Below are 17107 nucleotides of genomic sequence, written 5' to 3'. Positions count from 1 at the left end.
AGAACAAAGGGGGGGGCTGAAGAGGGGCTATTTACATGAAATGTCTATTCACTTAACCTTTGGGCTCATCTTCTGGCAACATGAAAGCCAATGCCAGGCTGGTCTGAGTCCCTTGACTTGTAGTGCTCATGCTGGGGCTTCTGCGGGGTGATGGTACTGGAGCTGTGTCCTCCTCCGGCTGTTCAGGGATAGTCACTTCAACCTCCTGGTCTCTCCTCCCCCTTAGTGATCTCAAGCACTCCTCTGGTTGCTCCGGGAGCAGTGCTGGGGATGGACATTCAGTGGAGGGCCAGGGTGGTGGCGGGGCTGCAGCCTTGTCTGGCCTGGCCGGACGGGACGCTTCTGCGGCCTGGACTTGTTTGGCCGGACGGGGTGCCGCTGTATGGGACGTCGCAGCAGGGACTTCAGTCGGGATCGCAGCATGGATCACAGCTTGGGTCTCAGCGGGCATCGCAGCATGGATCTCAATGGACACCGCAGCATGGATCTCAATGGGCATCGCAGCAGGGAGCTCAACGGGCATCGCAGCATGGATCGCCTCCGGGATCGCAGCAGGGATCACTGATGCCTCCGGTAGTAACGTCGGCGGGGTCAGCACACCCGATCGGGCAGGGGCAGTGCGGGACTCACCCAGGGCTAGGCCAGAGATGCTCTGTAGCAGGGTCGCCATCGCTGGTGTGGGCTCCGGATGGGCGTGGGTGGCACCTCCACACAGGCCTCTCTGCACAGACATCTGCAGATTCCTCATGGCCAGCTCCATCTCCTTCCCCCACACAGCTATCTCCCGTCTGCTCTGCTCCTTCATCCTGTCAACCATCCTCCCGACCTCAACCTTCAGGGCATCGCAGCATGGATCTCAATGGACACCGCAGCATGGATCTCAATGGGCATCGCAGCAGGGAGCTCAACGGGCATCGCAGCATGGATCGCCTCCGGGATCGCAGCAGGGATCACTGCTGCCTCCGGTAGTAACGTCGACGAGGTCAGCACACCCGATCGGGCAGGGGCAGTGCGGGACTCACCCAGGGATAGGCCAGAGATGCTGTGTAGCAGGGTCGCCATCGCTGGTGTGGGCTCCGGATGGGCGTGGGCGGCACCTCCACACAGGCCTCTCTGCACAGACATCTGCAGATTCCTCATGGCCAGCTCCATCTCCTTCCCCCACACGGCTATCTCCCGTCTGCTCTGCTCCTTCATCCTGTCAGCCATCCTCCCGACCTCAGCCTTCAGGTCAGCGGCAGTCAATTTCTTAGTGCCATTTTTCAATGCACCACAGAACACAGAGAGGGTGGAGCTTATCTTCGCGCTCTTTTTCAGGCACGCCCCTCTTCTTCCCGTGCTCAGCAGTTTTAATGGCGGTGGCAGTTTCCACACAAATGAACATTCTATTAAACACAGTTCTTTAAGGCACACGTCACCCGTGTTAACGGGTCTTGTTCAAATCCTGTTCACAGCGCCAGAAAGATGACTCGCCCACCCCAGGCCCTTAGGTGACTCGGTGTCGGGCCGGACTAGTCCGGGGTAGTCAGCAGTGGCGGGGTCCGACTCCGTGACCCTAGTGGAGTCAATTAAACTGGCGGCGATATTGGGGAGACGGTAATAAAGTTTATATATGATTTGTGACGCCACCTGTGGTAATTTGCAGCTATGAAGCTGCAGCTGCTGGAAGGGACCTCCGGGGCTGATGTTATGGCAGCTGAGGTGTTTCTTGCTCTCCACAGATAGAGCGGGTACCCCGGGGCAACCTTTGGGTGCTTGATAAAGTCTATGGTGTTTGTGGACGAGGTGCAGGATAAACCAGACAACACAGGGCTTGCAGTTAAGATGTTTTACTCACTATTTAGTCTTAGTGCTGCAGTTGACCGGTTACCCACGGAATGCCAGGATTCGCTGTCAGGGGCCGCTGCCGATCCCGGATAGGTCAAGGGTCAGTTCCAGTGTACCTCTTTTGTGTGTGTCCTTTTCTGACTGGTTTCCTAGCCTTCGACTGTGTTAGCTGGTCTCAGGCCTCCACCACAGGGCCTGTACAAAGGGGGCTGACCGCAGTCGTTTCTTGCCCTCTTCACCAGGGGTCTGTGGCGGGAAGTGGCCCTGGGCGCTTGCAACGACCTCCCAGGCCTTCAGTTTTACTTTTGAGGAATTGTCTTTCTTCCCTCTGTCTAGGGACAGTCCCTGAATGCAGCCAGATCCCTCCACCCGATGTTGTCAGTGGAACAGGTCACGGGACAATTGCCCTTCGATGGCCCTGGAATCCTTTCTTCTCTTCTTTCAGTGTCACTTGGGCCTAACTACACCCCAGGATCTCCACCAGGAACCTCCTTCTGTCTCTGCCTTCTCTATCTGCTGTCCTCTCTTGACAGGCTACCTCCTCACTCCTTCTCTCTGACTGCCTGACAGGCTGACTAAACTTGAACTTCCTAGTACCCTTTTTTCTACTTTCTCTTTCTGACTCCTCCCACACACCCACTGACTAGGCCCCACCCACACCATTGGGACCAGTGATGGAACTTACGGCCCCATGACTAAAGCTATGGGGGGTGCTGCCACTATCCCTGACCCGGGGTATGCCTACCAATTGGTGTGTGCAAGTTTTGTCTGTACACCAGCAGTTGACCCCATTCTTACCCGGGATGAGATACCACACCTCTGGCTGAGGTGCAATATCTTCTGTGGCGACGGAAGCCTCAGGGGCGCCACAGAGCCGCGCTCCGGCCACAATTTTTAACCTGTTAAATCTTACTGTCAAACTCTGCTTGACAGCAGGGGGTCTGCTGAAGACCTCCATGCTTGTCATAGCAGCGCTCCTTTGAAACCCTGCAGAAGCAAAAAAAACTGTATCTCTAAATAAAACATGTGTGAACAAGTTCCAACTGCATGGCAGTATTTCAAGCTTTGCCCTCGCTCCTCAGGAAGTGAGGAACAGCAGGTGGGGATTGTTGTCTCACTCCTGCAAGGACATCCCTAATCCTGGGCCTTCTCCCTTACAACCGATTCTGTGTGGTCCTGGTTCTAATGACCAAGTCTCCCTTTCTGAGTCCAAGCTACATAGGCTTTGGGAGGGGGAGTTGATCAGCAAAGGAATTTTGTTCAGAGTTCCACACATGGGCCACTGACACTAGGTGGAATGACCCCGCCTTTAAAAGTCATTTTTGTTAGAGCCTGTCAAAAGGCTAAAAAAATGCTTTGGATATGTATGAAGAGCCTGAGTCTTTAGAAGCCGCTATGACTTTAGCCATCCGGATTGATAGACGCCTAAGGAATAGACCTGTGTTGACCCCTTTTTCTATAGATCTCACTGGGCACTCCCATGGTTCATGGATGAATTCATGCAGTTAGGTGGGTCTCTCCTCAGTCTGGGCCTCCTGTAGTTCACTGCAAGGTGGTGGTTTGTTTCTTTTACATTCAAAACGGTCATAGTGCATGTCCTTCACAGGCAAATGAATTGTGCCTTTACATTTACGCTTCAAAATTTTAGGGGAGTATCATAACTTGCAAGTCACCCAAGTAGTAAAGAGACCTTGGACCTCCTTTTTTGTCATCTTTGGTGGCCGAGGTTGCATGGAGATGTGGTTGATTTTGTGTCTTGCTGTAATATTTGTGTGCGTTCAAGGACCCCACATACTCATCCATCCAGGTCTCTCCTGCCATTGGCTGTGCCTGACAGATCATGGACACATTTATCCATGGATTTTATTACTGACCTTCCTTCATCTGCTGGAAAAACAATTTTAATAGTGGGTGATAGGTTTAGTAAAATGGCACACTTCATTACCTTACCCGCTCTCCGTAATGCTAAAACCTTCGCACAAGTGTTTATCACTGAGATCATGAAGCTTCACAGGATTCCCTCCTATGTGGTGTCAGATCAGGGGACCCAGTTTGTATCTAAATTTTGGTAAGTGTTTTGCTCTCGTCTGGGGGTACATCTATCATTTTCTTCGCTCTATACTGTATATGTTGCCAATGTATGTAAAGCGCTGTGGAAGTAATAGCGCTATATAAATGAATAAAATTATTATTATTATTATTATATGGTGTGTCTTAAGAGAACCAGACATCCCTGCTATGTCACCAAGAGGCTGCAAATCTCTTGTCACTAAGGATAATATACCAGCCCCAGTTACAAGCGAAATAAGATTTAAAAAATATTTTATAACCTTATGGAAGGTTTGTGGAAAGGCACAATGTGTAAAAATAATAATAATACTAATAATCATAATAATAATAATAATAATAAAATGCATAAATCAAAGTTAGAAGGTAAAAAGTAAATAAATAAACAAATGAAAATGCCACAATCCATTAAAAATTGTTCTTCCTAGTCACGCTCATTAACCCCTTCACGACATACTGTATGAAGTATATTTATACATAGTTACATAGTTACTTAGGTTGAAAAAAGACCTAGGTCCATCTAGTTCAACCTTCCTCCACCAGTTCTACATTTGGTCACTAAGTCATTTATAACCAACAATGTTGTGTGTACTGAGGAAATCATCCAGCCCTTTTTTAAAAGCTGCTATAGTAACTGCCATTACTACCTCTTGTGGTAGGGCATTCCACAGTCTGACCGCTCTAACTGTAAAGAACCCTTTCCTATTTAGCTGTCGGAATCGCTTTTCTTCCACTCGCAGTGAGTGCCCCCTGGTCCTTAGTATTGTCTTTGGAAGAAATAAGCCATGTGCCAGTCCTTTATATTCACCACACATGAATTTATACATATAAATGAGATCTCCTCTGAGAAGTGTTTTTGTTGTGTCTCTGCCTTTGATGTGAGCTCGCATGCTGAGCACACATCTCCTGCACATGTTGGCTGATTTAATCAGCTGTCAGGTGCCTTGTAGATCTGCCAATGGCGGTTAACCAGTTAAATCCCGTTGTCAATCTCTGACAATGGGCATTAATACGAGCTGGCAGGGGGTGGGAAGGCATCATTCTCTGCTACTATCGGCAGTCCCGTGACATGATCATGTAATGCATATTGGTTGGCATGACAGCCAGGAGCAGGGCCGGACTAAGGCGGGCTTTGCACACTACGACATCGCAGGTGCGATGTCGGTGGGGTCAAATTGAAAGTGACACACATCCGGCATCGCATGCGACATCGTACTGTGTAAAGCCTAGATGATACGATTAACGAGCGCAAAATCGTCGTAATCGTATCATCGGTGCAGCGTCGGCGTAATCCATAATTACGCTGACGCGACGGTCCGATGTTGTTCCTCGCTCCTGCGGTAGCACACATCGCTGTGTGTGAAGTCGCAGGAGCAAGGAACATCTCCTACCGGCGTCACCGCGGCTTCCGTAGGATATGCGGAAGGAAGGAGGTGGGCGGGATGTTTACATCCTGCTCATCTCCGCCCCTCCGCTGCTATTGGCCGCCTGCCGTGTGACGTCGCTATGACGCCACACGACCCGCCCCCTTAGGAAGGAGGCGGGTCGCCGGCCACAGCGACGGTCGCAGGGCAGGTGAGTGCGTGTGAAGCTGGCGTAGCGATAATTTTCGCTACGCCAGCTATCACACGATATCGCACCTGCGATGGGGGCGGGGACTATCGCGTGCGACATCGCAGCATCGGCTTGCGATGTCGCAACGTGCAAAGCCCGCCTAAGACTAAAATTCATCCCTGGCATTTGGGGGTACACAGGCCCACTTTTCGCGTGGTAAATGGGTAATATATTTCTGCACTTGTATATATGAGTTCTGTATGGCATTATGTGAGCACTGTATGGCGCTATGTGACACTGTATGGCACTATGTGAGCACTGTATGGCACTAAATGAGCAGTGATGGCATTATGTGACACTGTATGGCGGTATGTGACACTGTATGGCATTATGTGAGTACTGTATGGCACTATGTGAGTACTGGATGGCATTATGTGAGTACTGTATGGCACTATGTGACACATTTTTGCAGTGTGTAGCAGCCCTTGATGTGTATTCTGCTCTTTGCTTCCCTGATTTGTGGATTGTTCCGCCACATACCTGTGTCCTAATAACGCTACAAGCTCTACAGTCACTACAGGGGATTGTACCTGTGCGGACAGGTCCAGGACTAATATCACTGGTATCACACTAATTAGTCCTCGATTAATGACTTCGTGCCCCTCCCCACACACACACACACAATACAATGTACCCCATTACCCTCACACACACACACACACACACACACACACACACACACAATACAATGTACCCCCATTACCCCTCCTGACAAACACAATATACAATGCACCCCCATTACCCTCACACACACACACACACACACACACACACACAAACACAATACAATGCACCCCCATTTCCCCTCCCCACACACACACACACAATATAATGCACCCCCATTACTCTTCCACACACACAATACAATGCACCCCCATTACCCTCACTCACACATGCACACAATACAATGCACGCTCCATTACACCTCCCCCCACACACACACAATACAATACACCCCCCATCACCCTCTACACACACACACACTACAATGCACCCCCCATTACACCTCCCCACACACAATACAATGCAGCCCCCATCACCTCCTACACACACAAATTGCACTACCCATCACTACACACTCCTGCCTCTCCCCCATTGGAATACAGTACTCCCCCTCTGCCTGTCACAAAGCTATGTTCCTTCACAAATGTTCCCCGTTATGTGTCCCCAGCCCCTTCCCACTCATCCCCATGAGTTAAACCTGCCATCTTCGGCTCCTCCATGGAGCGCTTACCGCTTCCTGATGTCTCCTGTGTGGCGTCCGCAGCACTGTGATGACATCAGCAAGGTGCTGATGTCATCACGTTGCTGCATGTCGGGGGCGGGGCCCAGTCCCGGTGCACTGTTCAAATGTATTTACGCCTGAGAGACGCAAATGCATTTAAATAGGAAGGAGGAAGCTGCGGTCACCGGCACTGCCGCTGCCGCGCTCCTCAGAAGTGTGTGTATGCCGAGCACAATGTCACACAGCAGGGCCGGCACATCACAGTGCGCTGCCTCCTGCTCCTGCTGCAGCTAGTGTGCCCGGCATGCACACACTGCTGAGGAGCGCGGCGGTGGCTGCAGATACAGCGGCCCACTACAGGGACCATCCCACTACAGGGACCGGCCCCTCTGGCATTTACCAGAATTGCCCTATGGTCAGTCCGGGCCTGGCCAGGGGTTAGCTGATGACCCCGGTGTCAGTCATGATGATTCTCTTGTGAACACTGGCTGCGAGCGGGTATTCATGGGAGATCGTGATTTCTGTTATAAAGAGCAGTGCTGATGCTCTGTCTAGCACAAGCAATCGGATAAATAAAATAGAAAAAAAAAGTTCAAAACACCCCTTTTTGCCCCATTGAAAATAAAACAGTTTTAAAAGTACACATTTGGTATCGCTGCATTCAGAAATATCTGATCTGTCAAAAGATAAAATAAATTAATCTGATGGGTAAATACCATATCCGAAAAAAAAAATTTGGAGCGACGAAATTATGTTTTTTTGTACACATTTACCCCAAAGTACAGGGTGGGCCATAAGTATGGATACACCCTGATAAAATAGAAGCGGTTGCTGATATCACCTTACCGTTTGTGGCATATTAGTACATGGGAGGGGCAAAACATTTGAGGCAGGGTGACGCCCATGGCGGCCATCTGCAATGCCGCCAGTTTGAATTCAACTTTACTTTTGTCATTGGGAAGTGGGTAATTTTACACATTAAACACATAGAGAATTGCTTAAGAAAAACAATGGTGTGCTCATTTTTAACATAGCTTTAACCCCTTCAGCCCCCGGGCACTTTCCGTTTTTGCGTTTTTGTTTTTTGCTCCCCTTCTTCCGAGAGGCGTAACTTTTTTATTTTTCCATCAATCTTGCCATATGAGGGCTTGTTTTTTGCGGGACGAGTTGTACTTTTAAATGAAATCATAAGTTTTACCATATAGTGTACTGGAAAACGGCAAAAAAATTCCAAGTGCGGAAAAATTGCAAAAAAAGTGGGATTGTACAATAGTTTTTGGGATATTTTATTCACAGTGTTCACTATATGGTAAAACTGATGTGTGGGTATGATGCCTCAGGTCGGTGCAAGTTTGTAGACACCAAACATGTATAGGTTTACTTGTATCTAAGGGGTTAAAAAAATTCACAAGCTTGTCCAAAAAACGTGGCGCACGTTTTGCGCCATTTTCCAAAACCCGTAGCGTTCTCATTTTTCAGGATCTGAGGCTCAGTGATGGCTTATTTTTTGCGTCTCAACCTGACGTTCTTAACGGTACCATTTTTGCGCAGATGCTACGTTTTGATCGCCTGTTATTGCATTTTGCGCAAAATTTGCGGCGATAAAAAAACGTAATTTTGGCGTTTGGAATTTTTTTGCCGCTACGCCGTTTACTGATCAAATTCATTGATTTTATATTTTGATAGATCGGGCATTTCTGAACGTGGCGATACCAAATATGTGTGTATTTTTTATTTTTTTAACCCTTTAATTTTCAATGGGGTGAAAGGGGGGTGATTTGAACTTTTAGGTTTTTTTATTTTTTTAATTTTTTAAAACTTTTTTTTTACTTTTTTTTTTATTTTACTAGTCCCCCTAGGGGGCTATTGCGATCAGTAATCCGATCGCTCTGCACTATCTGCAGATCTCAGCTACAGAGCTGAGAACTGCAGATTTGCTGTTTCACTTTCAATGCCGGCTGTATTCCGGCATTGAGAGGAAGTGACTCATGTTAGCTACAGGCGTCATCACATGACCCTGTGCTACCATGGCAACCGCCGAAAGTCACGTGATCATGTCACGTGACTTCCGGTGGGGGCGGGGTAAGTCACTGTCATGGCGGCGCCCATATACATATCGCTGCCAAGACTTTGGCAGCGAAATGTAAGGGGTTAATGGCCGCGGGTGGAAGCGATTCCACCCGCGGCTAGCAGGCACACATATCAGCTGTTGATAACAGCTGATATGTGCGCGTCTCGCCGCCGCCTGCCGGCGGCAGGGGGCGGGGCTTACCGGCACACGATCCATGACGTATCTAGTACGTCATGGGTCGTTAAGGGGTTAATCATTATCGAGTTATTGACACGTTTGTGACATGGAACAACAACAGTAACCCACTAAAGGATGTGCTCAAAGTGCTGCCCATTGTGTTGAATTTTCAACGCGATTCTCTTCTCCCACTCTTGAAGAGAATCATCCGGCCTCCCATGTACTAATATGCCACAAATGGTAAGGTGATATCAGCAAACCACTTCCATTTTATCAGAGTGTTTCCATACTTATGGCCCACCCTGTAGTATCAGTAAAAATGTCAGCTCAGAGTGCAAAAAATAATCCATCACACAACCCCAGATTCAGAAAAATAAAAATGTTACGAGTCAACGCCAAATGCCCCTCAAATTGTTTCTACAAACTTTGGGGAAAAAAATGCATTGCTTAAATAAAAAAGAGAAATTTGTACATGTTTGGTATCTACATACTCGTACTTGCCTACAGAATGATAGTGAATGATACTGCCAGGCAGGGTCATATTTGGTATTGCTGCTGCTCTAGACACATGAAGTTGTCACACTCATTACTGGTAAATCAAACAAAGGGTATGGGCACACAACATCTTTTTCAGGAAGATCTGCTCCATAACCCACCTGAAAAAGTGCTAAATAAACTCTAAAAAGCCTGGATCTATGCCCTCCAGTATAAAAATGACTTGCTGATCATACGTTCAGTCTTTTGAGCTTCTTTTAATCGCGTTAGGTCCAAAGATGCAAAGACATTGAACGACATGACCCAACCATTCGACTTTCTCTAGGCTGCTCACTAGTTTATTTAAAGGGAATCAATCACGAGGATTTTCGTATATAAGCTAAAGCAAGTACCATACTGGCATTATCAGGCTGATTCTCTACATACCTTTATTGGTCAGCTCGGATGTTTAGGTTTTGAAATCCAAGAAAGAAAAGTTTATAAAATAGTCAGTTTCTTGAATGACAGCAGCTGAGGATCAGATAATAGCAGGGGTAGGTATTCACAGTTATCCCCTTCCCCTGTTAGAATTAGCATAAGTATTATACAATTGATTTAACTTTTCACTATCAGGACCTGTGGGAGGTCATACCCATTTGACCAGAAGGGGTGGGGCCTCAGCAAACAGAAAAATGTTGCATCCTGATATCAGCTTTGTTGACTGAGGCCCCGCCCCTTCTGGTCATATGGGTATGACCTCACACAGGTCATTGTAGGGAAAAGTTAAATCGATTGTATAATACTAATTCTAACAGGGGGAGGGGATAACTATAAATACCCCCCGTGCCATTATCTGATCCTCAGCTGCTGGCACTCAAGAAGCTGCCGATTTTATAAACTTTACTTTCTTGGATAGCAAAACCTATACATCCGAGCTGAAATGTATGTATAGAATCAGCCTAATAGTGCTAGTATAGCACTGGCTTTAGGATATATACAAAAATCCTGCTGATTGGTTCCTTTTAATATACTTTAATATAAAAAAAAGGAAGCTCACCTGTTGTGAATGTCATCCAAGTTGGTGCTGGTGTGGAGCTCCCTCTGGTGACCAGGAATGGTAATGAAGCTGAGTCTGAATCTGTGACCCAGACAGGTGTTGGAGTTAATTGGGAATCAGGAAATCCTATTGCAAATCAGGCAAGTGTATTTAGGAGTGCATTTTCTGCCTGGCGGCCACTGGTGATACTCCTTCCTGCCTGCTTCTGAAGATGTCTGGAAGTTTTCCCTTCAGTTTGTCCCATTTGTTCTGTGCCTGAATCTACTCCAGATAAGTTTGCTAGTTTCTGTGCTAAATTGCTGAAATTGCACTTAAGGTTGTTTCTGCTTATTCTATTTGGTTTTGTGTTTGGTTTCTTGTATGGGAGAATCTGTCTTTCTGCTTCTGTGAGCAAGGCAGTTCCTCCAGCAAGAAAGGGAGCTTGCTCCATGTTCATGTTTGGATTGATTGCATTAAAAATTTTGTTCTGTGATTTTGTTCCTTCCCATTATATCTGCAGTTCTGTTTAAAGTGTCTGACACAAGAGTACTTGACATAGTGGGGGAGAGTCCGTGTGGTCTTAGTATTTTTTTCCTCTCAGGAGTTTGGTATTTTTTGCAGGGTTTTCAGCTGGCCGCAATCAGCTATCTGTCCTGTCCTGTCGTATCTAGTAAGTCGGGCCTCACCTTTGCTAATCTATATTTTCTATCTGTATATTGTGATTTCTTACATCACCGTTGTTGCATGTTGGGGGCTTGCTATTTCTTTGGGGACTGCTCCAAGGCAAGTTAGGATTCCTCATTTCTATCTTTGAGGTGTAGCAAGTTTCTCAGGCAGTGATGAGGTGTCTAGGTGTGTTAGGAACATCCCACTGCTACTTCAGGCAGGGAGGTGGGAGGTGACAAGTCAATCGGCTCCAGGGGAGCAAGGAGAGAGGAGCAAGGAGTTAGCTCCAGGGGAGCAAAGTGTGAGGAAGCTGTGAGTTGGAGCTCCCAGGGGAAAAGGAGACTAGGTCGCAGATGGTGGTCTGGATCAGCAGGAGTCGGAGACCCGGTCGTGGGAGATTGGGACTGGGTGCTTGGCTAGTCTTGGAGGATAGCCAGCAGCCGCATTTCAATAGCCGGGCTGGGACCGAAGGCACGATGGGGTACACGGACCCTAGGTCAGGAGAAGCTTCAAGCAACCCGGCAATTAACCTGCGGAGGACAGGGCCTATATGGACTGTTCCCACGAAGCTCAGAGATCGGCGGCACTAGCGCAACGAGGGGGATAGGGCTTTCCAAGCAAAGCAGCCCACTGAAATCCCAAGCGTGAACTCCTGAGAGCAAGCTCCTCTTGCCACTCATAGCTGGGAGCGGGGCCCGGAAAGCTCCAAGCTGACAGGCCACAAAGGACACTCTAAAATACGGTGCCAGGAGGCAGGCCACAGACCACCAGGCAGTACTGCAGGGGACAGGACCCGGAGGAGCTCCCCAAGAGGGCAGCAGCACCCAGAGACTCGGTTTACTATGTTGTCAGCATCTGCTTTCTTGCTGAGTGAGTACCTGATTAACCCCTGCAATCAGTGAGCCTGCGCTCCCCCCGCACTCCTATCTCACCATCTGGGGTCCCGGGGCCTTTCCCTACCCGTGGAGGATAACGTCATCTAGCTGCCCAACTCCATCACCCCAGGTACTCCCAACGGCAGAGGCGGTACTCCCTATTACTGCACACCACGGGTGGCATCACGAACTATCTATATATCTCCCCTGTAAATACCCCTCCTTCTTCATTTGAGTGTGGCCCCTAGCCCCCGGGTCCGGAGACCCTCGAGCCACGAGTAATCACCCCCGGATCCGAGCGGTTCGACCGCTGCAGGGGCGGCACCCATACATTATGTGAACAACTACTTAGGGCCCATGCCCACGATCAGTATCAGCAGCGTTTTGGATGCAGAGTGTTTTTGCTGTGTCCAAAATGCTGTGCTATACAGCACAAGCACAGTGGATGGGATTTATAGAAATATCCGACCTCCTGTGCTTGTTTTAGAAGCTCCCTAATCTGACCCGTGGCTAGGGTTTCTGAGCTGCAGCTTGTCAATTTATTCTAACGGAGATTCTAGTGCTCTGAGCGGGAGAATAGAGTGAAAATCCACTGTGTCAGTGACCCCAATTGTGTGCATGAACAGTGCATTCTCCCACCCAGGAGACTAGCATCTTTGCCAGATAAAGTATGCTGCATCCAGACTTTGAGGAAGCCTGATGGTGGTGATCACCCTTAAAGATAAAATATAAGATACAAATGTTTTACACATACACCACAACACTATAAGGGTATGTGCACATGGTCCAGACATGCTGTGCTCTCCGAAGTGACTTCAGCTGCCTGAGCCCACACTCAGGGTTCGGGCCGCTGCGGTCTTTTTCTCTGTTCTCCCTGCGGAAAACACTCACTTCTCCACAGCAATAAATTGACATGCTGCGGCTCGGAGATCCACGCCACAGGTCAGTTTAAACTGCGGGCCGGGCAGTACACTCACAATGAGCAGGAGATTTCTATAAATCCATCCACTGTGCTTGTACTGTACAATGCAGCGTTTTGGATGCAGCGAAAACACACTGCATCCACATTGCTGTGAACTTTAATCATGGTCATGTACCCTTACATACACGCATCTTACAAACATACATAGAATGCCACAAACACAGACATGTAAACATACAGTACAGACACTTACATCCACACAGCATACAGACACGTACACCCACACAGCGTACAGACACGTACACCCACACAGCGTACAGACAGGTACATCCACATGGCGTACAGACATGTACACAGATTTGAAGACATTCACAAACATATAAACATACACATACATACATAGACAAACACAATCATATACACACAGACCTACACACATACTGACGGGGCTTTTACTTTTGATGATTGAGGACAACACTTCTCTTACCTCCTATGTGGCCCACAGACTTGTTTGATGCTCCTCTCTGGTGGGGAGGCAGCGTGTACTGAATGATGCAGGGCTGCCACCAGGAATTTCAGGGCCCCATACTGGCAACATTTTCAGGCCCCTTGAGACTTCGTCCAGGTTCCACCCCAGCTCCGCCTTCACCCCTCAAAACTTCCACAGTACCACCGCCATTCTTGGAAAAACTCCACTTCTGAAAACTGTCCTCACAAATCAAACATTAACCGCTGTTCGGCTCAGCTATGCAGCGCAGTCGTCATTTTGACAGCCTGAAAAAAGCTACATGCACCGTTTTTTGGGTTATCAAAATGACGAGCCTGTTAAAAAAAATATACTCTTAAATATATTTTTCTTCAAATACGTAAAGGCGCATGAATGAAAAGACCTCAAAAATGTAAAAAATAAATGTATTTTATCTATTTAAAAATGGTTGCCAGGGTTCAGTTACAGAAAGGAAAAATAATATACTTTGATAGCTTACGCAAAAATAAGAGTTCATTTAGTCCATACTGATCAATGGGAAGTCTTTACCCATCTTTCTTTGGGTCCTGAGTGGCAAGGCAGGGGGTGTCTTCTCTTAGCGTGTCTTCATCTTTGTAGCCTCGAGTCTTCTCACAGCAGGCAATGTGGGGAGCGAACAGTAGCCCCCTCCATCGTGCATTATATACCAGCTGTTCAGACCATATAGGGCATTCTAGTGTAACACAGTTGAATATAGTTCCATATTACGTAACCTTCTGGAAACTTCGGAAAGCTTCGGGAAGGATTCAAATATATCCCTCCATGCTCATCACTCAAGTATATTCAATATGGGCATATTTATCCCTTATAAACTTTATTAATAACCTATGCCCTCCAACATGAACAGAACTATGAACGTATATGTCTTACTATGAAATATTTGATAACTTGATGTATTAATTTCAATCATTTTACAATTCCCCCTTGAAATGGGTGGAGCAACCCCGAAAATTAATTAATACATCATTAAAATAACAAATCTTCTTTCCTCATTTGGCAATAACGGATTAATATCAATAATAATGATGAATAATAATTAATTTGCATTATTCATGTCGTAAGTTCAATAATATAATAATGTGGATTCATGTTATGACAGGCTGTGACTGATCAATCATATAAAAATGTATATAACTATACTTCGCTAGACCTAAAAAGAAATGCAAAAACCAAATCCGGTCACCATATGATGTCCTCTGAGCTGATGTCTTCTTATCTCCGATGTAATCTGGCATAAACACAGTCTCTTAGAAATAAATCCTTTGATAAAAATGAATGGTTACCAATTCATACAGTCCCGTATTGCGTTTATCATTGTCAGATCAAAGTCCATAAACTTTATTTTTTATTGCAAAGTCCATAGCCAATGTTGATAAACCACAGTTCATGAGTGTAGAAGAAGAATAGCAAAAAGTCTTTGATGTCTGTGCAGTGTGATTTACACTAGTCACCTTTCATGCTGCCTGTTGTCAAATAACCCAGGAACAGATGTTAAGACGTTCTTGGTCAGCACGACAGGGGTTAACTTTAACACGTCATTGCTCTTCTTAGTAACTTTAGGGAGGTCTTAATGCACAGACCATGTGTCATTGTCCATCCTTGGACCAAAAGATATTGCGTTTCTGAGGTGCAAGCACGGTAAGTGTATTGTATGTTTCACAGTCTTATTTGAGACGTTACCTTTTGGACCTTTTTGCAGAATCCCTTTTAACTTTAGGATAATTATAAAGTCTTTTTATCTTCTCTAATCTTGATTGAAGACTGATTCATTCCCTAATCTAAATACCAAATATGGCAATAACTATCACTAATAAATGTCACAGCGTACCATAACTCTAATACTATAATACCATGTCATTATTATTATCGTAAAAGTATTAATATAATTGATACTCAGAATGATAAAATACTGTATAATGGTATAGACAATAGTATTTTCTTGTAATGACCTTTTTTGTCATTGGTGCATTACCCTTCCAAACCCATAGGTGGCAATGTGTTGAATGTAACCAAAATATAATATAAAGTATGAAATAATATAATGTGTACCTATAACATGTATCATATTATAAATATAAAAGGCAACAATGTGGCTTTTAGTTAGATCATTTGTAAATTATAAACCAAAGCAAATAACCTTTTAGAAAAGACTGGATGATTCCATCAAAACACAATAATACCCATTATAAATTATTATTGATTAAAAATATAATATATATTATTTGTAAATATAGGAAGGTAAACCTAGATGTACCTCGATCTTCCATCTTTATTACTCTAATTTAATTTATTTGATTTGTCTATTATTTATTAAATAACCTACTATAAAGAAATGTGTAACTATAAGTAATATTTCATCCATATTAATATAAAAATAATGTATTACTAGGAAATAAACAATTGTATATATTGATGAAAAAAGTATCTTTTCTTCCAAAAAATGGAACTTTTCCCTTTTAATATGATTCATATTCAATAAAGTAATATCTTATATTAGATATTACTGAACTAAATATTGAAGTGTTTTCTCAATTGAGATATTTAAAATCTGAAGAAAAAATAAAAATTGTAGAATTAAGATTTTAATTAAAAATGTGAATATTAAATAATAATTAATATAAAAAATAGGAATAAAAAGAAAAATGAAAATCGGAATAAAAATAAAACTTGAAATAAAAATAAGGCCTTCTATTAATATATAACACCTATGTCTTTACTAATACATAACCTTAATGTTACCAGATAACCTTATAAAATTACCAAACCTATCAGTAACCAATAAAAATAATTAAGTCATGTAACCTTGCAAATAATACACTTCTCTTAGTATATAAATGCATTATGATATACTTCAAATATATTTTTTTTATTCCCAATTCTTCCTTTGTACTTGAAATATTAATTATTAAAGTATCCTGTAAACACATATATTTATCAAATATAAATGTGTGTGATTGAGACCAAACCTCTCCCTTTCAATATCATGAAATATGATATTATAAAAATTAATATGTTTAGATTAAATTAAATTAAAATTTGTGTTATATATCTTCAAGACCATATTATAAATATCACTTCCATATTTGAAAAGAAAAAATGATTACCAATCTGTGTATCAGTAAAAGAAGTGACTAACACAAAAGATATAAGAAAATCAAAACGTTATAACCTTATTCTAGAATGTAACTCTTCAGAATAAACCCTTAATAATAAAAAAAATCCTAATATCTCTATACTAAAGACATATGTCTAAGAATTAAAATATATATCTTGTATAAATTCCTTCATTATTTATACTTATGTACTATAACTTATTTATTCTATATAGTATACATACATATCTTATAACTTCTAAGTTAAAACAAAAATTCCCCCTTTTTTTTTTTTCTCTCTCTCTGGATCCAAATACTTTGACTTTAGCAGCTGCTCAAACAATCAATCATTCATTGACACATCTATGCACACAAGACTGCCATGGTCTTTAACATACACTTCTACATAGAAACTGACAAACACATATCCCTTTTTTTTTTCCAATATTCTATGCGCATTTCAAAAATTATGTTACTAATTTGAAGTACTTCTTGAAAAATACAAATTCCAATGTATTACATATTGTACATTTGA

The sequence above is a fragment of the Anomaloglossus baeobatrachus genome, chromosome 4 (assembly GCF_048569485.1).
Source record: "Anomaloglossus baeobatrachus isolate aAnoBae1 chromosome 4, aAnoBae1.hap1, whole genome shotgun sequence".
Lineage (NCBI taxonomy): Eukaryota > Metazoa > Chordata > Amphibia > Anura > Aromobatidae > Anomaloglossus > Anomaloglossus baeobatrachus.
The sequence above is the reverse complement of the archived record's forward strand: the minus strand, read 5'-3'. Positions refer to the sequence as shown.